Below are 22,560 nucleotides of genomic sequence, written 5' to 3'. Positions count from 1 at the left end.
ATATTGGTGGGTCATAGAGGCGATACCGCCGGGCAACATAAAAGGGTCTTTGGTTACCGGTTGTCTTTGGAACCCTTTTTAACACCTCTCGCCTCAAACATTGTAACTATCGTTAGTGTAACAGGGCCCGTGTTATATATAGCCTACACTGCGCTGGTTTGCGCCACAACACACTTTTAGGTGTGTGCACTGGGCAAAGACTGCAACCTATCACAATGAATGCGTTACCCCTGCTCAGCTGTAAAGTCTTGCCTTCCCTTGGTTTGGTGCATTAGTAAACAGTGGACCAGCTGTTCAAATCCAACATTCACCCTTTCACTGTGCAGTTAGCAACCTGGTCTGCATTTTAACTGAGGTTGAGATGCACCCGCCAGTGGGTGCAGTCGTTGACTGCTCCCGCCTATCGTGAATGTCTGGAAGACCCATCGGACCCTTCCACCACTTTTAGTGGGTGGCACTAGGGAGGCATACTGACTGTTTCCACCTCTACGTAATGCAGCCCATTCATCCGGAATATCTCATTTGCCTCTGTGGCCCTGTCTATCATAGGGCATGGGTGCAAAGTCAATATTTGTCCACATTTGCAGGGAGCTATGCCCATGCAAATGATAAAGAGTATATAAGTTGTGAAGTAAGACCATTCTAGCAGACTGCCTCATTCAGTTGCTAAGGCTTCTGTGTGATGTAGTCTCACTCATTTGAGTTTAATAAAGATGTTATTTTATATTCCAGCTTCTGTGTCAACTTCTTTGTATTAGTGGAACCCCTGAGAAGTGGATTTTTGATTTCTACAGAATGGTGCAAAAGCGAGTGCACATACCTGTTACATACCGATATTACTTTGCCTCTGCAGTGGCACCAGGGCCCAGGAATGTGAAAAGACCAATAACCCCAGTTATGCTAGTTGCCTCCATTGGGGTGCATGCAACCATCTATAGGTCAATGTATTCAATACCAGACTGTCACTCAAGTCTCCGCTCCAGTCCTCTACTTGTCCCGGCATGCACACTCAACCAACTTTACACTCACTCTGTGAAGGTTCACCCCTTTTCAGCATTTTATTGTTTTGTAGCTGGTTTGTGTTATATAAAGAACATTTTTATATGCAAACATTTTCAGGCACTCTCTATGGAACTTTTGTTCCCAGCAAATGAACCTTCACTGGTTGTTCAGAAGATATTTGCAGTTTTATGTGAATTGTGATTGCTGGAGTTCAGAGCATTAGAGCAGTGTTCTATTGTCATGCTGCCACACAATGTATCCACAATGCTTTAGTTATCACTGGCTTACGATATAATGCTTTAATATGTTTACAACAAATTACAATGTGAAGAGTTTTGTTTATTTTCTAGAACATAGAGCCCATATTTATTTTACACGATATTGTGCAAAGAACTGCCAAACCGAAAGGATTGCATAGATTTATTCATCTGCATATTTTGCCTTTGCAGAATTACTGCATTGACAAAGAATGAATGTTGTAAAACTGCATGCTCTAAAAACTTTTGTGAGATTATTATTGTATGCAAGAAATCAACTATATTTAAAGTGATAAACTGCAGGGAAATAACATTGAAATTAACAAGGAAATTAACATCACCCGAAGCAAGTGGTAGCTTAAATAGAAGAAACATACCAGAAGGTTTGCCTTTGAAAATCAAGTGGGGTGGCAATATTGTGTAAGGAATCTTGGATGGCAAAGTTGTTTATCAATATCTACAGTTCAGTGGTGTCAGAGGTGGCTAAGAGGGTAATAGCATGACTAAATGAATGTGATCTCACCCTATATCCTTTGTGCTCTCAGATTTCACAATAGCAGTCCCTGCTCAGTGATGGTCTAATCTATTCTCATGAGCATCTTGATGACTGACAGCTTGGTCTGGACCTGATACCTTATCATGGATTCTGAAGGGCCTGTTATTGGCCTCCATCACCTGTAGCCAACTAATAAACATGACATAGGAGACTAGAGCAGGCTGGTTTGCTGAACTGTGATGGTAGACTGAGATACTCAGCCAAGGATCATTGATGTCATCAGCCTTGCAGTTCACCTGCTCCTCCACTTTGATTATCTTGAGGTCTGTGGTGTTAGATACCACCTGGTTGTTGGGTATTTTAATGATGGCAACGCGGCTGGTCTGCTCTGTGTGCTTTCAGGTAACACACATGCGCAGGTTTCAAAGATGTCGCCCTTCTTCAGTAACATTGATTTGTTCCCCTGCTTGGGGGATCATCCACGTGTGCCACCTGAAATGGCTGGATGTTGGATATGTCGCCGATAATATGAAATTAACCCTGAGCGTATCCACTGATCTACAAACCAAGGTGTTTCCGTGTCCATATATGGTTGTGCCTTCGGCTGTAATCTGAATGCAATGAGGGAGTGGTAGAAGCAGGTGATGGAGAAACCATTGCTTCAGGGACTGGTAGGTAGCATGGACTTAATGTTATAGTTTAGAATTTAGTCATTGGAGTTTGAAAGGAGAGACAAAAAGAGTGAGATTAGAGTGAGCAAGCATATTAGCAAGAGCTAGGGTTCAAGAGCAGGGTGATGGGAATGAAGCAGTCCTGAGGAAGGGAGGGTCAGTGCCTTGGGAAATGGAAGCAAAGTGTCTAAGAAAAGAATTAGAGAGCAGAGGGAGAGAAACAGCCGGGTGCACATTGGTGCATGAGAGGGGAGAGGATTCAACATAAGGACACTCAAGGACAGGTGCACTGTGGAAAGGAAATACAAACGAGAGAGGAGAGATTCCGGAAATGCGCCAGGAAAAAGGGCTTTATAGAGATTTGTTAAGTATGACTAAAAATGAAATGTGGGAATATAAAACTAGTTTATAGATTTGTAGCTTTATGGGCACCAAAGGTCTTCCCCCATGTGCCCAGAGGAACCAGCAATGGCTGCTTTCTTTGGCATCTGGTTGATTGCTGCAGTCAAGTATGCTGTGCTCAGTCTGGAACCTCAGTTTAATTGCTCCGCTGCCATTTGCATAGATTTGCACTATAGAAATACCATATACATACATACATACATACAATATGATATGTACTCTGTGCATGTGTGGTGAAGATGGTTCCTTACAGTGTACACATAAAGGACCATTTTGAATGTGTGTGGTGACATCTCCTTTAACCCCTTCGGTGCTTATGACGGAACCGTTCCATCACGCGCCTCAGGTGAGCTGTGCTAGTGACGGAACGGTTCCGTCACGGCCCACTCGACGCATCTGCGCGGCGCTGATTTCGTGCCTGCGTGGCACGTTCTATTGAGCGGGCGCGTTCATGACGGAACCGTTCCGTCACTAGCACAGCTCACCCGAGGCGCGTGACGAAGCGGTTCCGTCACAAGCGCAGGTGAGCCGTGCGACCCCCCCCCACCCCCTAGCACTGCAGCGGAATTGCCGCCGCAGTGAAGGGGTTAACTTACATGGTTAACCGCATGAGGCACATGCAATTCTTGTCAACAAGTTCATTCAAAACATAAAGTATGATAACCACAGAGAGCTTCTTGTCACCACTATTTGTGAGTATAGAAAAGAGCCTTGTGGGGATGAGGTCACTGAACGGTTGTGTTTCAGTGTAGAATCTGGGTGAGCCGGCTCCAGACAGGCTCTTTTCTATACTCACAAAGGGGCATATTACCAAGGGCCCTTATCGCCGCTTCAGCAGGACTTTTTCCCGCTAAAGCGGCGATAATTTGATCGCCCTATTACCAAGCTGTTGCTAACACCAGTTAGCGACAGATAATAGGCGATATTTATCGCTAATGATGTGCAAAGTGGGCGTGCCAAGATGTTAGCGACTGAAAACAGTCGCTAACATCGCTATCTCCTATTACCTACAAAGGCGTAGTTTTGGAAATATTTGCGCAAAGCGCGAATATCTCCAAAAGCTAACACCTGCCCAGAGCAGTTCTTAGCCGTGTTATCCAATGGGAGGTGGATAACATGGCTAAGAGTACGTCACAATAATGTGTGAATACCGCTGTATTTCGGGCTGGACTGTTCCCATGAAGCACAGGGTCATACTGATTTGCATATAGCCATGTCTGAACTGTACTGCTTTTGGCTGCCATAAGTGTGGCAGGGTATGCTCAGACGTGAGTCCCTTGCTCACTTTGCCACTGGATTCAAGCAAGCCGGGCTCAAGACCGCTGGAATTCCAGAAACCGGTCCTCGGAAGCTTGTTTCCGGTCCAGGGAAGACATGGCTTGGCAGTTCGGGCTGGACTGTTCCCATGAGGCACAGGGTCAGACTGATTTGCATATAGACATGTCTGAACTGGGGTGGCAGAGTGGGCTAAAGAACGGTGATGGATTAAACCCAGATCTTTTGACTGGGTGTGAGTGTTTGATTGATTCAGATGCTCCGTCCATCACCACCCCCTTTTGTACTGGTTTTGGCTGCCATAAGTGTGGCAGGTATGCTCAGACGTGAGTCCCTTGCTCACTTTGCCACTGGATTCAAGCAAGCCGGGCTGAAGACGGCTGGAATGCCAGAAACCGGTCCTCGGAAGCTTGTTTCCGGTCCAGGGAAGACATGGCTTGGCAGTTCCGGCTGGACTGTTCCCATGAGGCACAGGGTCAGACTGATTTGCATTTAGCCATGTCTGAACTGGGGTGGCAGAGTGGGCTAAAGAACGGTGATGGATTAAACCCAGATCTTTTGACTGGGTGTGAGGGTTTGATTGATTCAGATGCTCCGTCCATCACCACCCCATTTTGTACCGCTTATCGCCGCTTTCGCGGGACTTTTTCCCGCTAAAGCGGCAATAATTTGATCGCCCTATTACCAAGCTGTCGCTAACACCAGTTAGCGACAGCTAATAGGCGATAGCGAGCATCTTGGGGCCCGCTTTGCATGTCAGTGATATTTATCGCTAATGACATGCAAAGTGGGCGTGCCAAGATGTTAAGGACTGAAAACAGTCGCTAACATCGCTATCTCCTATTACCTACAAAGGCGTAGTTTTGGAAATATTTGCGCTAAGCGTGAATATCTCCAAAAGCTAACACCTGCCCAGAGCAGTTCTTAGCCATGTTATCCAATGGGAGGTGGATAACAAGGCTAAGAGCATTGTCACAATAATGTGTGAACATCGCTGTATTTCCAGCGATATTCACGCATTTCGAATGATTTTTATCGTTTTTGAGATAAGCCTTGATGATAGCAAGGTATCTCAGCGATAAAAATCGTCGTAGCGCGGCGATAAAATTATTCCAGCTAACCCTGCTTAGCGATAAATATCGCTCTTTCTAGGTAATATGCCCCAAAGAGTGGTGCTGTGAATAGATTTGTGAGAAGCAGAGAGGTGCCACTATTATACTGGAATCAAGCAGTACAAGACACAATGTAGATCTTCTGGCATCTTATATTTGGGAGAACATACGGCTTAATAACGCAACCCCACATTGTTGCATTAGAGGATAACAATTCACGGTATCAGTGCCTTAATAGGCACAGCAAACAGACCGGTGCAGGTTTACTCACATCATCCAGGAAGATTGGTTGCATAGGATACTTAGACACAATTGTCTTGATGAAGTCATAGGGATATCTCCCGGAGAAGATGAAACACGTGTTAGCTAAAGGTCTAACGAATAAAAGAGAAAAAACAGAAAATAAAACCACGACACAAGTCAAGGCATGAAGCTCTCTGTGCTTATTATACTCTATGGGCCATATGCATGAACATATTTTCCCATAGACACACGATGGGCAAAACCCTTTGATGCATCTGGCCCTATGTTTTGAATGAACTTGTTGACAAGAATTGTGTGTGCCTCATGAGGTTAGCCATTGGTGTTCAATCCCAGGATTGTCCTAAGGGGTGTAGGGTGTACCTTTCCATCATTTGAGAGCACCGCGGGCAAAAACCCTGTTCGTAAACAACTGTATGGGATGGTTATATGAGTGCCTGAGACCTCACAAACACGTGATTGTTAGAATTTTCCTTGAACTTACACCCTGAACACATCAGCAGTGTATATTTAAGAGGGTGTGTATCTGTAGGGACAAGATTTGCCAGTAGTGAAGGCACTGATTGTTTCTGCACTCAGCATGGGCACATTTCCGGTTCCTTTCTCCTGTCCACAACTACTAAGCCTCACCTGGTTTATGTCAAGCTCAGCCATTGGGTGGAAGAGGCGCTGATTTGCTGAGCTGAGGAGTAGAAGAGAAGCTATTGCTAACATGATGTGTAATGTGTTAGTATCAGGTGTGGCTGGACAGTGCCCACATGATGCAAAGTAGTGTAAAATGTTGGGGTCTTCGGCTGGAGTACTTACGCTAACATCTCTAGGATTCACTGCAGTGCAGCAGATTAGAGTCAAATCTAGGATTCAGGGTGCTCAGGTATTGACTTATGGGGGAATCTAGTGGGATGAACTTGTGTTGTTTGGATGAAGTGCATTGAGCCAGCCTGCTAGTGGACTCCAGGTGTAAGTGGACCCCAGGTGCCCGTTAGCATGGTGGCTTCTTAACTCTAGATTGTGCACCACTTTGACAAGCTAGTGTCCCTAAAATGTGACATTAATTTGTTTATCACTATCCCTTGTGTCCAGTGTGATCTACTGTTGTTCCTAGTATACTGTGGGGTTAGCCAGCTTAATTTCCCTATGTCGTAAAGACTCAAGGACCAGACACCATTTTGTGCCAGATTGTTAAGTTAGCCTATCTAACTTTGACCTATATACCATATGTTCTTATCTTTCGAAGAACCTGTGATTGTGTCAAATTATCCAGATAGCGACATTAACAAATGCCTATGGTGACGCAAGTCTGGAACAAATTCTGTATTATCTATATTTCAAGGTCAGAGAGTGAATGCACATTGGAATCAATGTAGTCTGAATTGACACACTTTGTCACACTGATGCATACTGGTTTTGTCCAGAATTAAGTTAAAATTCCCTGATGTAGGGTAAAGGTCATTGACCAAAACTATAAAAATCCAATGAAGTAGCCACTGATATAGAGAGGTCCCCATCCTAGATTATCACCCGAGGTCCTGCCAGACTTTAGTACTGCCACAGCAACCCAGAAAACATGGACACCACATTGACAAGTATGTTGAGCGGGGTTGTGTGGGGCTACAGCAGCCTGGGCTTTCACGAACAAGCATTGGCGTGCTGAAGTAAGTTCAGTCATCTATGGGTGATATAGTCAAACCTTGTAAAACTAAACCAAAGTCTTAGTTTACACAACACCTAGGGAGCATATTAGCAAGAATCTCGTAAAAATTATCGCAGTTTTAGCAGCAGGAAACTGCCGCTAAAACGGCGATAATGGGCTTGCTAATATGCATTATAGAATTCCAATAGAAGCCCAGGTTAGATGTTCAGGACATCTAACCTGGGCTTCTATTGGAATTCTATAGCGCATAATATAAAGCCCATTATCACCGCTTTAGCGGCAGTTTCCTGCCGCTAAAACGGCGATAATTTTAACGAGATTCTTGCTAATATGCCCCCTAGAATTCAGTGAAGTGTGTCTCGTTCGTGTGTCTAGCGTGTAACACACTTGGGTTTGCTCGTATGATTGGAGTGCTTACATTAAGGACTGATGAAACGCTACTGTAAAGCGCTCTGATACCCTACGCTTGGTCATGTTCGCGCTATAGAAAACACTAAATAAAATAAAAATAAAAAGTTCTTTTTCTGATGATCGCATCTTCTGTAGGAAGAGAAAACAGGCTGTGAAAGAAGCCCAGGAAGGGACACTGAGAGAGAGCAAGCACATGGCACATATTAAAAGAGGGCACAGAAAAAAGGTGGGGTTTTGAATTAATTCAACTCTCCTGTTTTGTCTTTTACAGTGTGTATCATCAACATTGCCACAAACATCACACACAGAAGAGCCCCAACGTTTCATGAATGGTGGCTGAACTGGAGCAAATAGGCAATGTCTGGATGGGTCACAGGAGCAGTGGGGGCCACATGTAGAGAGGGCACTAAAGAGAAAAGGGCAAAGCTGAACAACATCTGACTTGTTTCATTCGAGGAGATATTTAAAGCTGTTCTGTGTGCCCTTACAAATCTGCAAAGCTTGTCTGTTCAATCCTCTTGGCAGAGATTGTTTACTTACATGGCAGTTCATTAAGAAACACACATGCAGAAAACCCCAGTGGATTGTAAGCATCGCATTTCAAGATGTAGAATAGCTTACTGTCATGTCTCCACAGTGCTCACATGTTCAAAACGCCATCCAAGGACACCAGAGGACCTCAACTGCTGATTAAGTGGACTCAGAAGACTCTCTCAGTCCTGTTTACTCATGGGTCGTGTAAAGGATACAAGGGGACCCCTACTCACACGGAACCAGGGTACACAATCTATAACCAGAAACAGTGGCTCCTGCGAAAAAATGTAAGCAATACACAATGTTGCTAAGCACAATGGTAATTACTAGGGGTTAAAGGGGATGTCCAAATGAGAAGTAAGACCATATAGCTATTTTATCATCATCCCACAGATGTCCCTCCATTGATAGGTCCTGAAGAGACCCCCTATTGTGAACGGGGCCGAAACGCCGTCGACAATATTTAAAAGCGAACCATTCAGCAGTCCCTATTACCAGATTAGAGGGCTGTGTTTATTATGTACTAATTTAATGGTTGACTTAGTCATTATGGAAACCATTTCTCTATGTCACAAAATGTCACACACGGTTTTATAGGTTCCATGTTTCACTTGGGGACACCATGCACTTTTCTTGTATATGACTGTGGGTATTTATGTATATAAACATTTTGTACTTAAAAGTATCAAGTTGTATATGGTCTTACTTCTCGGTTGGACATCCCCTTTTACCACTAGCTATTGCCTTTGTGCTTTGCAACATTGTGAATTACTTACATTTTTCCACAAGAGCCACTGTTTCTGGTTACTGTTTACTGATGGGGACAGGGTATGCCCTTGTATTTAGAGAGATAGGAAGTAGCATGGCTTCCTGTTTGTGCAGACTTTGGAGAACCACACTTCTCACATGCAATAATAGTGAAAATAAAAGTGCACATGTATTACGTTTCACATCTATGGAGATGTGGAACATAATATATCTTCTTGTAAAATGTACATTCACCTGGAAGGCCATCTTGGCTCTGAATAACAGACTTTTATTGGTCTCTCAGTCAAAGGTACTCATTTTATCGACCTCAAAAGGATGAAAGGCTGATTTGAAACTCTAGGATTCAAAACTGTTACCATGAAATCAAACACAAATTCTTGGAGCAGATGCATTAATCTGCTGAGCTGTCAGATAAGTATAGGTTCATGATGGCAGTTATAAAACATTGTAAGCTAACGTCATGCGCATTGCCTAAACCCTGCAAGGTACGCGCATGGGAATATGCTTTCATGTAATTACATTACATTTTGGGGGAGTGATGCTTTGTTATGCCAAGTACAAACACACAAATCTAGCACAATAATTTAGCATAATGCAACATTCCCAAAATTACGTGAATTACACCAGCGTAATTTAATTTTCTCACAGACTTACTGAACATCAGCTGCAAACAAGCACCAGCCTAAAGTGACTGAGGCAAGACTGACACAGACACTTACTTTAAATACTGTACACATTCTGGAAATATTTTACATTGAAAAGGGACTAGTGCAAAATGCATCCCCAGCAAGATCAGTGTCCAATCCTCATTTCATTTACCAGTTTTTAGGAAGTTGTAAAAGATTTCTTCCGTGACCCAACTATAGAATATCTTTCACCCACCTCACTGAGAAGTGACCCTTTATCCCAACTTTGAATTGTTAACATCTATCTGTGGATGTACGTTGTTACCACGCGATGTATTACATCGTGGTACTTTACAACGCGTCTTTTACAACGCAAGTCGTTACCACGACTTGCGCTGTAGGGTGCTGGACTTAGGAATAGTTAAATTTACTATTCCAACACCAGCCTACGTACAGTAGGGAAGGTGTTGGAATAGTAAATCTACTATTCCTTAGCCTAGAGCGCCCTCCAGCGCAAGTCGTGGTTACGACTTGCGTTGTAAAAGACGCGTCGTAACTGCACTACGGGGTAACATCCGCGTTGTAAAGGATGTTCCCCTCTATCTGTACTTCACAATAATCATTTAGGTTACTGATGGCTTGACTGGCCTGTAACGGGCACTGTGGGCAGAGTCCTCAGCATTTAGTGCACTGTGGATCTGGCAGAGGACCAGCCCACCCGATAGGAAGGATTCCCCAAAGGAAGAGCAAGACCGCATATGTGATATCCTGTTATAACAGAGAATGGCACAGACTCCATAAGGACAGGATACTGCATGTTTCTTAGCCCATGTTGGGCCTGGCTCTCTCTGCAGGGTCACCGCAGACTTTTCCTTTCTTTTGCTGAACACATTTTAGTCGGCTTTTAGAACTATGTGCACTTTTTTCCTGCTAATCAGTGGTAAGGTGTTTGTGTTTAGCCTTTAAAACATGGTAAAATTGACCTCCACGTGGTTGCAAACTTAATTTACTCAGTTTCTAGGATATGGTTATACTTGTACCTAGAGATGTATACTAAATGCTACTAGTGGTCTGCAGCCCTCATTGTGCCACCCCCTAAAGTAGCTTGTAAAACAAGTCTTGTAAAACAGTAGCTTGTAAAACTGGCCTGCCACTGCAGTTCAGTTTATACTGCAATTTTGACCTGGCAAAATAAATCTTTTGCCAGGTGTAAACCTTCCTTTTTAATACTTATGAGTCACCCTCAAGTTAGGCCCTAACCACCCCTAGGGCACGGTGCAATGCCTTTAAAAAGACCAACATGTGGGTTTAAGTTTTACTTGTCTTGGCAGTGAAAACCTCCTAAATTCATACCACTGTTTTACTTTTGAGGCTATCTCCCTTTAGACCTACACTGTTTTACCTTATTACATTTAATACACTTAATAATTGATAACTTCAGTTTGTGACCATTTAGAGAACTGCTGTTCCCCTCCTTTTTAATTCTTATAAGTCACCCCTAAGTAAGGCCCTAATCACACCTACCATAGGGTGCATGGACTATAACATTTAGGGTATGTGTATTTAGGTTTTACATGTCCTGACAGTGATAAAGTCCTAAAGTAATTTTCCACAGTTGTAAGACTATCTCACCCATAGACTAACACTGGGTTACCTTAATACACTTCTTGGGGCCAGTTAGAGAAATGTTGGTTCCGGTCAATGAATTGTACTTTAAAGTCCTCTTTAATTGTCAAGTGGGATTTTAAGTTACTGTCCGGAAAATGCAATTTTTTAGAAGGTTTGCATTTTTCCACTTTAACCAAATCTTCCTTTCTGCAAGTGTCCAGGGTCACATGACTGTGAATGGCTCTCCTGTTGTGGGTGGTGTCTTTTAATGACAGGGGGATAAAAGAGGCCTAGGTGTGAGGGGAGTGGATTTACTCACATGGAACCTGGTGAGGAGTTGCACCCTGCTCTCATTGCATTTCAAAGAGCCCTGCCTGCAACACAAACAAACAAAGAAACCTGATGCCAGGCCTGCCTTTGCCTTTGTTACCCTAGACATTTGGGACACAGACCAAAGGAAAGGTAAGAACTGACCAAACCCATTTTGGTGGGAGGGGGCTGGGGCAGGGAATTCCAACACACAAAGGCTGATGCTAGGTATAAAAGTGGCACCTTCAGAACCTCTTGGACCTGTGGAAGATTCAGAAGATGGACCGCCCTGCTGTAGGACTTCACCTGCTAACCTTAAACCCAGACTCCCCAGAAGTGACTCCAAGGGCCAGCTGTGGACCTCCTTATTGAGCTACAGGGACTAAAAAAGCTTCCAGAGGCCTTTCAGCAACTGCCCAGCTGACCAGCCCCAACTGGACATGCCTGGGCCTGCCTGAGACCAGTTCTTGGCCTCTGATACCAAAGAAGTTCCTCCCAGGTCCTGGACCCTTCCACCTCCTGAATTTATAGTGTGAATCCAGGAGTTTTGGGCTCCTCTTGAGTGTGAAGCTGCTTTTTTTGCACGAAGAAAGGACCACTCTCGACAATGTCCAATGCAAAGCCTTTGCGAAACGCGCACTTCATGCCAACAGCAACCTACTCGATGATTTCCAATGCGAAGCTCCAGCAGGACCTACACTTTGTTCCCAAAGGTCCCAGCAACCACCACCGAAAAGCCCCAGTGACTCTTCCTGCTACAACAGCAACCATCATTTGACCTGCCTCTCATGCTGACAATGTACTCCTCACAGGACTCACCAAAGTGATCTACAGCTCCTTGATGGAGTGGTATTAAGAAGGTAACTCTTCAGTGGGATGAACCTGGTCCCTGTATATGACCCACACCCCGTAGTGATCAGCTTGAACTAGTAACTTTACACCAGTCCAGCACAACCAAAGATAACCACGAGTGGCTCTCTGTGATTTTTCGCACTGTTTCAGCTAAACCTTTAAAAAGTAATTTCTACTGATTGGATTTTGGTGTCATTTTTTTAATTACATTTTATTCTATTTGTCTAAGTTAGTTCAGGATGTTTCTTATTTCGTGTTTTCACTTTTTTAGGCTGCATAAATACTTCACATATTGCCTCCAAGTTAATCCTGACTTATTTTGTGCCAAGCTACCAGAAAGTTAAGTACATGTTTATTTAGTAACTTTTGTGTTTCAACTTGACAAGGATTGTATTTTTTGTCTGAGTGCTGCTTCTACTCCTCTCAAAGGATATCCCAATTTCTTACACTCCTGAATTGTCTGTGCCAGTTTTTCCCGCCATGTAGACACGCATTTCGCATGTGCCACACTGCAACAGCTCCCATTGCTGAGACTCAGTGAACCAGTGCACGCACTCTATATTTTTTTATGGATCCCTTCATTGCAGTTTTAACACAGATATAAAAATGGAATATAAATCAGCATCTATCATTGGTGGTTCCAGAAGAATTAAAAGAGCAGAACATTGTTTAAAGGTCATAACACAGTCACAGTAGGTTTACAGGAGCAGTATCACATGGCATGAGCATTCATTTCCAGAAGATACACCAACCTGAACCCAGGATCGAATAGCCCACAGGGTCCTTACTGTCTCCATATTCCCATGAGCCATAATTCCACTGCCATGCTCTGCACACATATCAAACTTTAATGGACACCCTGGGGCTTCATACACCACATTTTCTACCGACATCCACCAATCTATGCCCTTTAGACCACTGGGACCTCTATTACCGCATTTCTCAGCTACATAACTCTTAGCAAGCTTTAGGCCCAGAAAAAAAGTCTAAGAGACTGTTAAGCCAGGTCTATGTCATTTGGAATTCCTAAAATCACCTGATGTGAAAAAAGGACATCCTGGACAGCCAATGCCTGCAGCCCAATGCCTACAGCTCCTCCCTGACCTCTTGCTAAAGTATCTTAAATTCCCTATTAATTCATAGCCTTTACATGAAAGTTCCTTCTTCAACCCAGAAATTCATGCACATACATTGATTCACCATAGTCATTGCAAACATTTTGGTTCTTTTTTAAAACACTATGGGGCCGATTCACAGAACTAACTTAAGACAAAATCCTAAACTTACTACTTTTGGTATTCACAGAAGTTAGGATTTTGTCTTAAATTTGTCTTAAGACAGACTTAAGACAGACTTAAGTTAGGATTTTGTCTTAAGTCTGTCTTAAGACAGACTTAAGACAAAATCCTAACTTCTTTGAATACCAAAAGTAGTAAGTTTAGGATTTTGTCTTAAGTTAGTTCTGTGAATCGGGCCCTATGAGTAGGATTTTTGATTGTGTAAGATGTAGGGTAGTGTGTATAGCTATTTCTCCAGCGTGCATCAATGCAGCCCCCCTCAATTTACATCTTGCAGGGGTTCTATTTCTCTTTTCCACCTTTCCCTCAAGCCTATAAATGAGTTGGCGGTGTTATTGACCAACATTGGATGTGGGTTTTCATTCTGAACTCGAGGGAGGGATATGTAGTGAAGTTAATAATTGCTGCTCACCCTTTCACAGAGAAGGGGAGTGTTCTGAAGTTCAGTTCTCACTGGGTCCAGATTCTATGCTAGAAAACCTTGGCTCCTATTGGTGCTTTCTCTCTCTGTCAATTGTGAAAATTGGTAGAGGATTCCCATACCCACTGATTTCTATTTGTACAACAGTGTAATCTAAGCAGGCTGTGCTTGGTCGATCAAGGAGGGATAAGTCCTGAGTGCATCAGGATTTAGAAGTATTGAGATTATTGATAAAAGCTTCTTCTGTTGCCGGTTAACACACGCAAACACTGAAATTCACACTCCTATTAATTCCTATTGGCCTCTTGGCACATAGGAATGAATGGGATGGTATTCCTTGACTGCGAATCTCAATTTGCGATACGCAATTAAGGAATATTAAGGAATTGCACATATGTTTGTGATTCCTACCTACATTCAATTTTGCGAGTCCTTAATACCGATTTGGTAAAAATCTCTATTAAGGCCTCGCTAAATTGAATTCACCTACATCTGACCCTTGGTGAATTAAAGTGAGGATTACTTAGTACAAGTTTGCAGGTAATATTGCAGTGGTCCTAGCTTCTTTGAATATTTACAACACTACCTTACCTTCTCTCCCATTAAACGTTTGAGTGTTTCTGCTCAGAGTTCATTGGACCCAGAGACTGTCCCATTCTGCCATTGGTATGCCACATCCAAGAACTCATATGTTTTCTTACTCTATCCCCACTGCCAAACCAGACTCAAATGTGGCATATGTGTCTCATCAGAGGGACTCTCTAGTTCCGTCATGGACTCCCTCTACTAGGGTTTACCCACAAGTGAGTGTACTACTTATCAAACACCTCTGTTGTCCCTTTGCCATTGCGTTTGTCTCCACCCTCCTCATTCACCACCATCTCTTCCCATTGGGTCCCTTCATCCTTTCTACTTAACCAAGCTAAAATGCATTTTATTTTATTACACACTATATATAGTTTCTGTTGCTAGAATAGATATTGGGTATTTGTGTCTCTAATGACTTACATATATATTCATCTGACAAGATCAAGTCTACAGAGTTTTTAGAGGGTTTTTCTAACTCCTCCATACTCACCTCAAGAAAGACAGACTACACAGGTAACTTCTCCAAGTACAATTTATTGTAGGTGCCAACAAGACAAGGAGTCAACAGTCAACAAAATCTGTTCCTCAGCCTACTGTGATCAAGTGGCAAAATTAAGCTGTTCTCTGGAACCCGGCTCACAAACGTTCCTAAACAGAACCCTTGTGTGAATGATTCGAACACAACACACCCCCCCTTTTCAACACAACAGACCCTACACAAGTGTAAACAATATTATAACAATACGACAATTGCATTTTACAGAACAAACCAGAATGCCATACTTTTCACAAATTCTATATAGACATAAACCTTAAACTGATATAATGTATAAATAAACATTGTATAGTAAATTAGTAAGACTTAAAACAAAAATAATGTTACAAAATATTTACACTGTATGAATAGAGCTAATACATCTCAAACTTTGGAAATTTAGCTGGCACAAGCTTAACTCTGTGTGGTCTACATTAACTAGTCAGACCAGCCACCGCTTAAAGAAGAATGACTGTTAAACACCCTTCTGATTGCACTCAGTTTCACGATATTCATGCCCTAATAGCATCTCTGTACATTCCATGCTTACTTACACAATTTTACCGCAATTCCACCATTGACCATTTCCCAATGTCACAGCAATTGAATTTCCCCTAACCTCTTGGGGCCAGATGTACGGTCCTTTTTAGCTCTTGCAAACGGGAAATCAGCCTATTTGCGACCGCTAAAAAGTGTGGTGATATTGACAAACCCTATTTTGGGAGTTGTTAACGAATAACTGGCTTGTAAAATAGGGTTTGCGAGTTGCTATTAGGAAGGGGCATGCCAAGGGCGTCCCTTTCTAACAGCGAGTAGCACTTGTATGTAGGATTGTTTTGCGACCACAATAGCAGCCGCAAACCACTCACAGTTAACAACCTACTTCAAGTAGGTGGTAAACCACTCGCAAATGGGAAGGGATCCCCAGTGGACCTCTTCCCCCTTGTGAATGGATGCAAAAATATTTGTTATAGCAGTCAGTGTACCCAGGGACCACTGTCTACTCTTAAAAAAAAGAAACAAAAACGCTTCATTTTTCTTTTTTAAATGCAGCCCTTTGAGGAAAACGGGCTGCATTAAAAAAAAAACTCTGTTATTGAAAAAGCAGTCAAAGACATAGTGGTCTGCTGACCCCAGCTGGCCACCATCCCTGATAGTGCTGGCCATTCCCAATGGTTCTCAAATTGCGACCTGCTTTATGAATATGGATGAGTAGGCCATTTAGGAGCTCATTAGGAATAGTCAACAGTGTCTGAGACACTGGTGTACATTCTATTTTGTGAATCACAAAACGTCGCAATTTGCTACACACAAAATGGAATGGTCATTCATCTGGCCCTTGGTCTTTTTGAGGTTGACTACATCTCACTCCGTCTTTTCTCACATTGACTTTGGATAATTTCACCTGCACCCAATCGCCTTTATTAATTTGCAACTTCTTTGCACATTTGATGGAATCAAAACATATTTTACTTTGACTACAACTGAGGGTAGTATCTTCCCTAAACCTCCTCACCACAGAACCGCCTGATAATTCATTGTCTACCAAAGCACCAGACCAGAATAACCATGCTGGTTAAGTTGTGCTCAAAACATGGTACTAATTAGCATCTTCAATATCCACACCTCTCAAATATGCTCCATGTACATATTCCACCACCATCCTGTTCAAACAATCTACAAGACCTTTCCTTGTGGGTGATACAGACTACAATGTTTGTGCTTAATACCAGCCCCATGTAAAGCATCAACATTTCTTTTGAGGTAAACTACACACCAATGTCTGACATCATTTCGGCAGTAAATTCCTTTCTGGCAAAAAATTGGTCAAGAAAGCAAGGACACTTCTCGTGTGAGTTTCTCTTACAAATCTAACTTCCAACCATTTAGATATATAGGGCCCATTTCAAAAAGGTGCACTTATACAAAAGTCTAAGTTTATGATTTTCAGTATTCACAAAGGTAAGTAATGAGGCTTTACTTCTGCACTTGGGGCAGATTTTCCGCACTGGGAGCAGAATCCCCACATTCATTCTGCATCATCTTCTTCCTCTTCAACTTGGTTCATTATGTCAGATTACAAAGGAATCAGGAGATGTGAAAGGCAATCCGTCTTCTTGTTCTTTCCTCCTTGTGTTATGCACGACCTCAAAGTGATGGTCCAAAAGTTTCATGCTGAGTCTAACCAATTTTGCAGTAGATCTACTGGTATTAACATTGGAAATATTCCAAAAGGGAATCAACAGTTTATGATCTGTTCTGATAGCAAAATAACTGTGTATCCCAGACATAGCATTTAATATTTTCCACTGCCCAAGTGCAGGATAGCATTTCACACTCTTGTGGTTTCAAAGTACATGAAGCAAAGGCAATGGTGTTCTCCTTGCCTGCATACACCTGCGTTTATCCCGCACCAACCCCAACATTACTGGTATCCAGCATTAATACACATCTCCCCCCCCTTCCCCGGTGAAAAGGAACTCAGTAAGGGAGCATCACTAAGCTTTCACTTGCTGCTCCACACCCTACATAAATGTAGCACTCTTTTTCAAATACCTTAACAAAAGTTCTGCAACAATGGCAAAATTCTGTAGAATTCACACATGCCCATAGAAACGTAAAGTTCATCACAATCTTTAGGTTCAGATACATCCACGATGGCTCTGAGTAAACCAGGTCTAGATGAAATTCCCTTGCAGGACACCACAATTCCAAAGATTCCTACCTCCTTAACTCTGAACACACACTTTTCCTTTCTTAATTTCAAACCTCATGCCGCCATAGCTTTAGTACCCTGTTCAACTTGTTATTGTGTGCACAATTAACCTTACCGTGAACCAGCGTGTCATCTTGAAAAATAGAAGTTTTGGAATACCAACCAGTACATCCCAAATCACTCTCTAAAAAGTGGCAGTTGCCAATGCCAAACCAAATGGTATTCTACAGAACTAGAAAATACTATCCAGAGTGACAAAAGCTGTTAAATGGTTGGATTCTTCAGTAAAAAAAATCTTTTGCTATGCAGAGCGCATATCCAATTTGGAAAATATAGACACTCCAGACAATGGTACAATCAATGCATCAGTCTTGGGTAGACGATGCCCATCAACCCATATTGCCTTATTTAGGCTCCTTAAATCTAAACAAATGCGTAGTTCAGTGTTTTTCTTGTGTGCAATAACAATAGGAGACGACCATAACAAGGACTCAGTGGGTTCTATAACAACCTCTTGACATAGATTTTTCAACAGTTCAGTCAATTCTTTTCTGATGCTCAATGGAGCATAATGGATGCATGACAAACAGTGTTCCTTCTTTTAATTTGATATGGTGCTCAAAAGTGCTTACCATACCCAATTGCTCTGTAAAGATATCTTTGTTTTGCTATAAAATTTTATTTTTGCTTATGAAACATCCATCCACTTCACTTACACTTGGGACATGAGGATAACAACCAGGTCTCAACTGAAGACCCAAACACCCTTGATGGTGCCACCCTAAGATGTCGGGCCCTGCAACCAGCATATAAACTTTGCCCACAACTATACGATCCTTAAATTGTATAGGTATTTCAAAATATCCTTCCAAATCAATCTTGACTCCATTGAACCCTGCGTACAACAGTGGATGGAAAACTTGCCGAGGGTACCCACTTTGTACATATTGACCGCAGTATAAATAAATGTAGTTCCACATAAACAACCCTATGACTTTTGGCTCTGACATGTGCATTGCTGTTGTAGAAAACAAATATCCTAAACAGCAAATAAGCTAAGTAATATGACTGGCATGCATGTTGCCGTTAATTAGTCTGAAATGCAATTAAACAATAAAGCAAGTAGTGTGCCTATCGCCAAATTCACAACCAAACACAAAATGGCCACCAAAACACTAAACACACGTAGAAATACAATAGCTGCTAATGCGGGCATATCTCAGAGTTCTTGATGGAAGAATCGCTGCCAAAACTGTAAAACACAACGCAAAATGGCTGCCAATGTTGTGGAACACACAAAAAATGTGCCAGCCATAAAAAAGGCCACCAGTCAGTGCAACTGAAACACACCGCAAAATGGCTGCCAAATTTGTGGATCGCAATGTGACCAAGGAAAGATGGCCATCTGTCAGCAAGTAGCAACACAAGTAGGGTGGAGCAATAAGGAAAACTCCACCCCCACAGTAAGAATGTTACCAGTATGCGCTGCCTACTGCCTTCAGCAACAGCCGCAAGGAAATAGTCTTGATGCCTCAATGTCCATATGGGCTGCAGCCACCAGCAGTGAAGGAAAATAAAAAGCAGGGTGAGGTGTGGCGCAGTGGTCAGAGCGTCTGACTCCGGAGCGTGGGGCTCAAGGTTCGAACGCCGGCAGCAGCTCTGCTCTCTGCTCAGTTCAGAATCATGTGACTCTGGGCAATAACTCACTTAATCGCTCCGACGGCCTCCAGCGCCTTGAAACCCTTAAGAGGGTGACATGTTTGTGCTTTACAAATAAGAATTAATATTATTAGCACCAACGTGGATATGCTATGCCCCTCATCGCCAGCGAGGAAAGACATAATACACAGGTAAGTTCTCCAAGTACAATTTAATGTAGCTGCCAACAAGTTATGGAAACAATGAACAGCAGAACCTCCTTTTCAAACCCATGCGACCAACTGTCAAAACATAGCCGTTATCTGGAGTCCAACACATGAACGTTCCTGAAAGGAATCCTCATGAGCATGTTTTGAACACATCACCTTAATCCGTTCTTCCAATGAACTGACCTTCTTCAAGCACTGTCTTTCTTTAAAAAAACATGTAAGCCATTATCTGTCCTCTAAGGAGGCAGTCGCTGAGATGCACAAAAAGTGTCTGAAAAATCTATTAAGAGTAGATAACAGAAATCTCCATAGGTTGGCACTAATAGTTACCAAGGTACAGCCCTGTGTAAAGGATGAGTGGAATCTTGTGGGCATTGTCATTCTGTATGCTGCGGATTGCCAAATACAAAATGACAATGGGCCAGTTTGAGCTGTTACAGCATGTGGTGGGAATCCTCCTGCCTTGGTCTAGAGCAGGACATTCTGTTAGGAATACATGTAAGAAATGTACAAAACAAATGTACAAAAATGCCCATGCTGCTATGTGCCAGTTCATGAAAAAAAGCTGGCGAAAGAAGTTAAAAAGAAGAGGTTATAGTTTTTTCGCAGTCTCATCATTTCAGAGCTGAAGCAGTTTTAATATTATATACAACAAAGCCATAGTTGCTGCTTTTTCATTTATTTTATACAACTACCATCCATTGGCAAAGCCAATAGTCATGGCTTGTTGTAGGTCTAACGTTACTGTATGCAATGATAGAAACAGTAAAATACAAGTCGGGCGGCACATTATGCTTAGCACATATTTGAGGCTTAGGTGTTTTGAACCACGCCCTTAATTACATCAGACACCCCTTGGAGAGATCCCCAGTTTTTTCATCCCACTTAAAGCCCTGGAAACAACAACACCATGTCACAGTCACCTCATGTCCAGGCACTGTGCATCATGCATGACTCATGACTTCCAAGTTTTTAGATTGCCTAATTGTGGGGGCATAGTGAACCCTCCCCACCCCACCCCACCCCTTGCTTTAGAAACTACAGTGTGGGGGAAGTTCTTGATAGGCCTCTTCTATCTGCAACTCAGTAGACAAAGGCTCAGCTCATAACTGATTTTAAAATGTGGGTGAGTGAGTTAGTGAAGGAATGGGTAAATGGCTGGATGTATTAATGAAAGGATGAATGGATGGATAATGAGACAAATGATGGAATGCTGAGTGAATGAAAGGATGGATGAGGGTAAATAGTTGTATGTATGGGTGGAAGGGTAGATGGATGGGTACAAGGATGATGGATCATTAAAAGGACCGATGGATGGATGAGTGAAAGGGTGGATGATGGGAAAGTGAATGGGTGGATGGATGACAGAAATGATGGATGGATTGATGAATTGATAATTGAAAGGGTGAATGAATGGATGAGTGAAAGAGTGGATGTAAGGATGGACAAGTGAGTGAGAGGGAGGGTAAATGGACAATAGGATGGATAGGTGAGTAAAATGGTGGATGGATGAGAGAAAGGATGGATAGATGAGTGAAAGAATGGATGAGTGATATGGTCAATGGATGGATTTATGAGTGGATGAGTGGATGAGTAAATGAATGAGTGGGATGAGTGGGTGATGTGTGAAGGGTGGGTGGCTAAGTGAAAGGGAAATGGAGAGATAAAGGGAGGATAAATGAGTAAAAGCATGGATGAATGATTGGCAGAATGGATGGGTGCATGGATAAGTGAAAAGAAGAATGTAAAGATGAATGAGTGAAATAATGCATATATGAGTGAGAGGGAGGGTGGAGAGCTGGAAGAAAGGATGGATGTGTGAAAGGTTGAATTGGTGAATGGATGAGTGACTGGGTAGATGGGTGGGTAAGAGAAGGATGGCTAGATGGGTGAAAGGGTAAATGGTTGGATGGATGGGTGGAAGAGAGGATTGGTGAGTGAAAGGATGGATTTGGTGAAAGGTACATGGTTGGATGGATGAGTAAATGTGTATATTTGTGGAAGAGTGGATGGATGAGGGAAAGGATGGCTGGATGGGTGAAAGGGGAAATGGTTGGGTGGATGAATGAATGGATGGATGGATGGGTGGAATAGTGGATGGATGAGTGAAAGGATGGCTTTGGTGAAAGGGTACATGATTGGATGGATGAGTGAATGTATGCGTGGAAGAGTGGGTGGGTGAGTGAAAGCGTGGATTGAATGAAAGGGTGGATGTATGATGGATGGATGTGTGAAAGGGTGGGTGGATGGAGGGATTGATGAGTGAAATGATGGATGGAAGGATAGATGATGGATAGGTTTGCATATGGTTGACAATGTTTGGATATGGATGGGCACACAGATGTAATAACAGAATGAATGGTGAAAGACTGAATGATGAATGGAAGAATTAATAGATGACAGAATGTAAATTTGAAATGATGGATATCAGGGGTTTGAAGGACGGATGAATGGCTAGATCCTTGGACAAGAGGCCCTTCAAGGGAGGGTTGTGATGACTTACTTTGCTTTCTTGGTGCTGTAAGAGCTTTAGTTCAAAGGGGTTGGTTCTTACATTTTCTGACTATTCCCTAGCCTATGTGTTACTATTCTGTATTTGCTGTGTGCTTATGTGTGGGATCTATACATCATGCATATGAAATTTTGAATGACATCAAACTGTAACTTGAGTCTACACAAGCAATTGTAATTTTTTGCATGTTTTGTTTTAGGTGTAAGGTTTTAGGGAGAGCCTCTTAGTGCCATGAGCTGTGCTTCAGATGTATATTGTGTTTGTAGCAATAGGCAAGGTGTCAAAAATAAACTATGTAATAGTGTATCCAGAGTGCCTTCTTTAAGAAAGCTGCTGGTAAAAGCACCTTTGTGACTTATCGTCAGCGAGTGCAACTCTCTGCGA

This window comes from Lissotriton vulgaris, chromosome 11, assembly GCF_964263255.1.
Source record: "Lissotriton vulgaris chromosome 11, aLisVul1.2, whole genome shotgun sequence".
Classification (NCBI taxonomy): Eukaryota; Metazoa; Chordata; class Amphibia; order Caudata; family Salamandridae; genus Lissotriton; species Lissotriton vulgaris.
Note: the sequence above shows the minus strand (reverse complement) of the source record.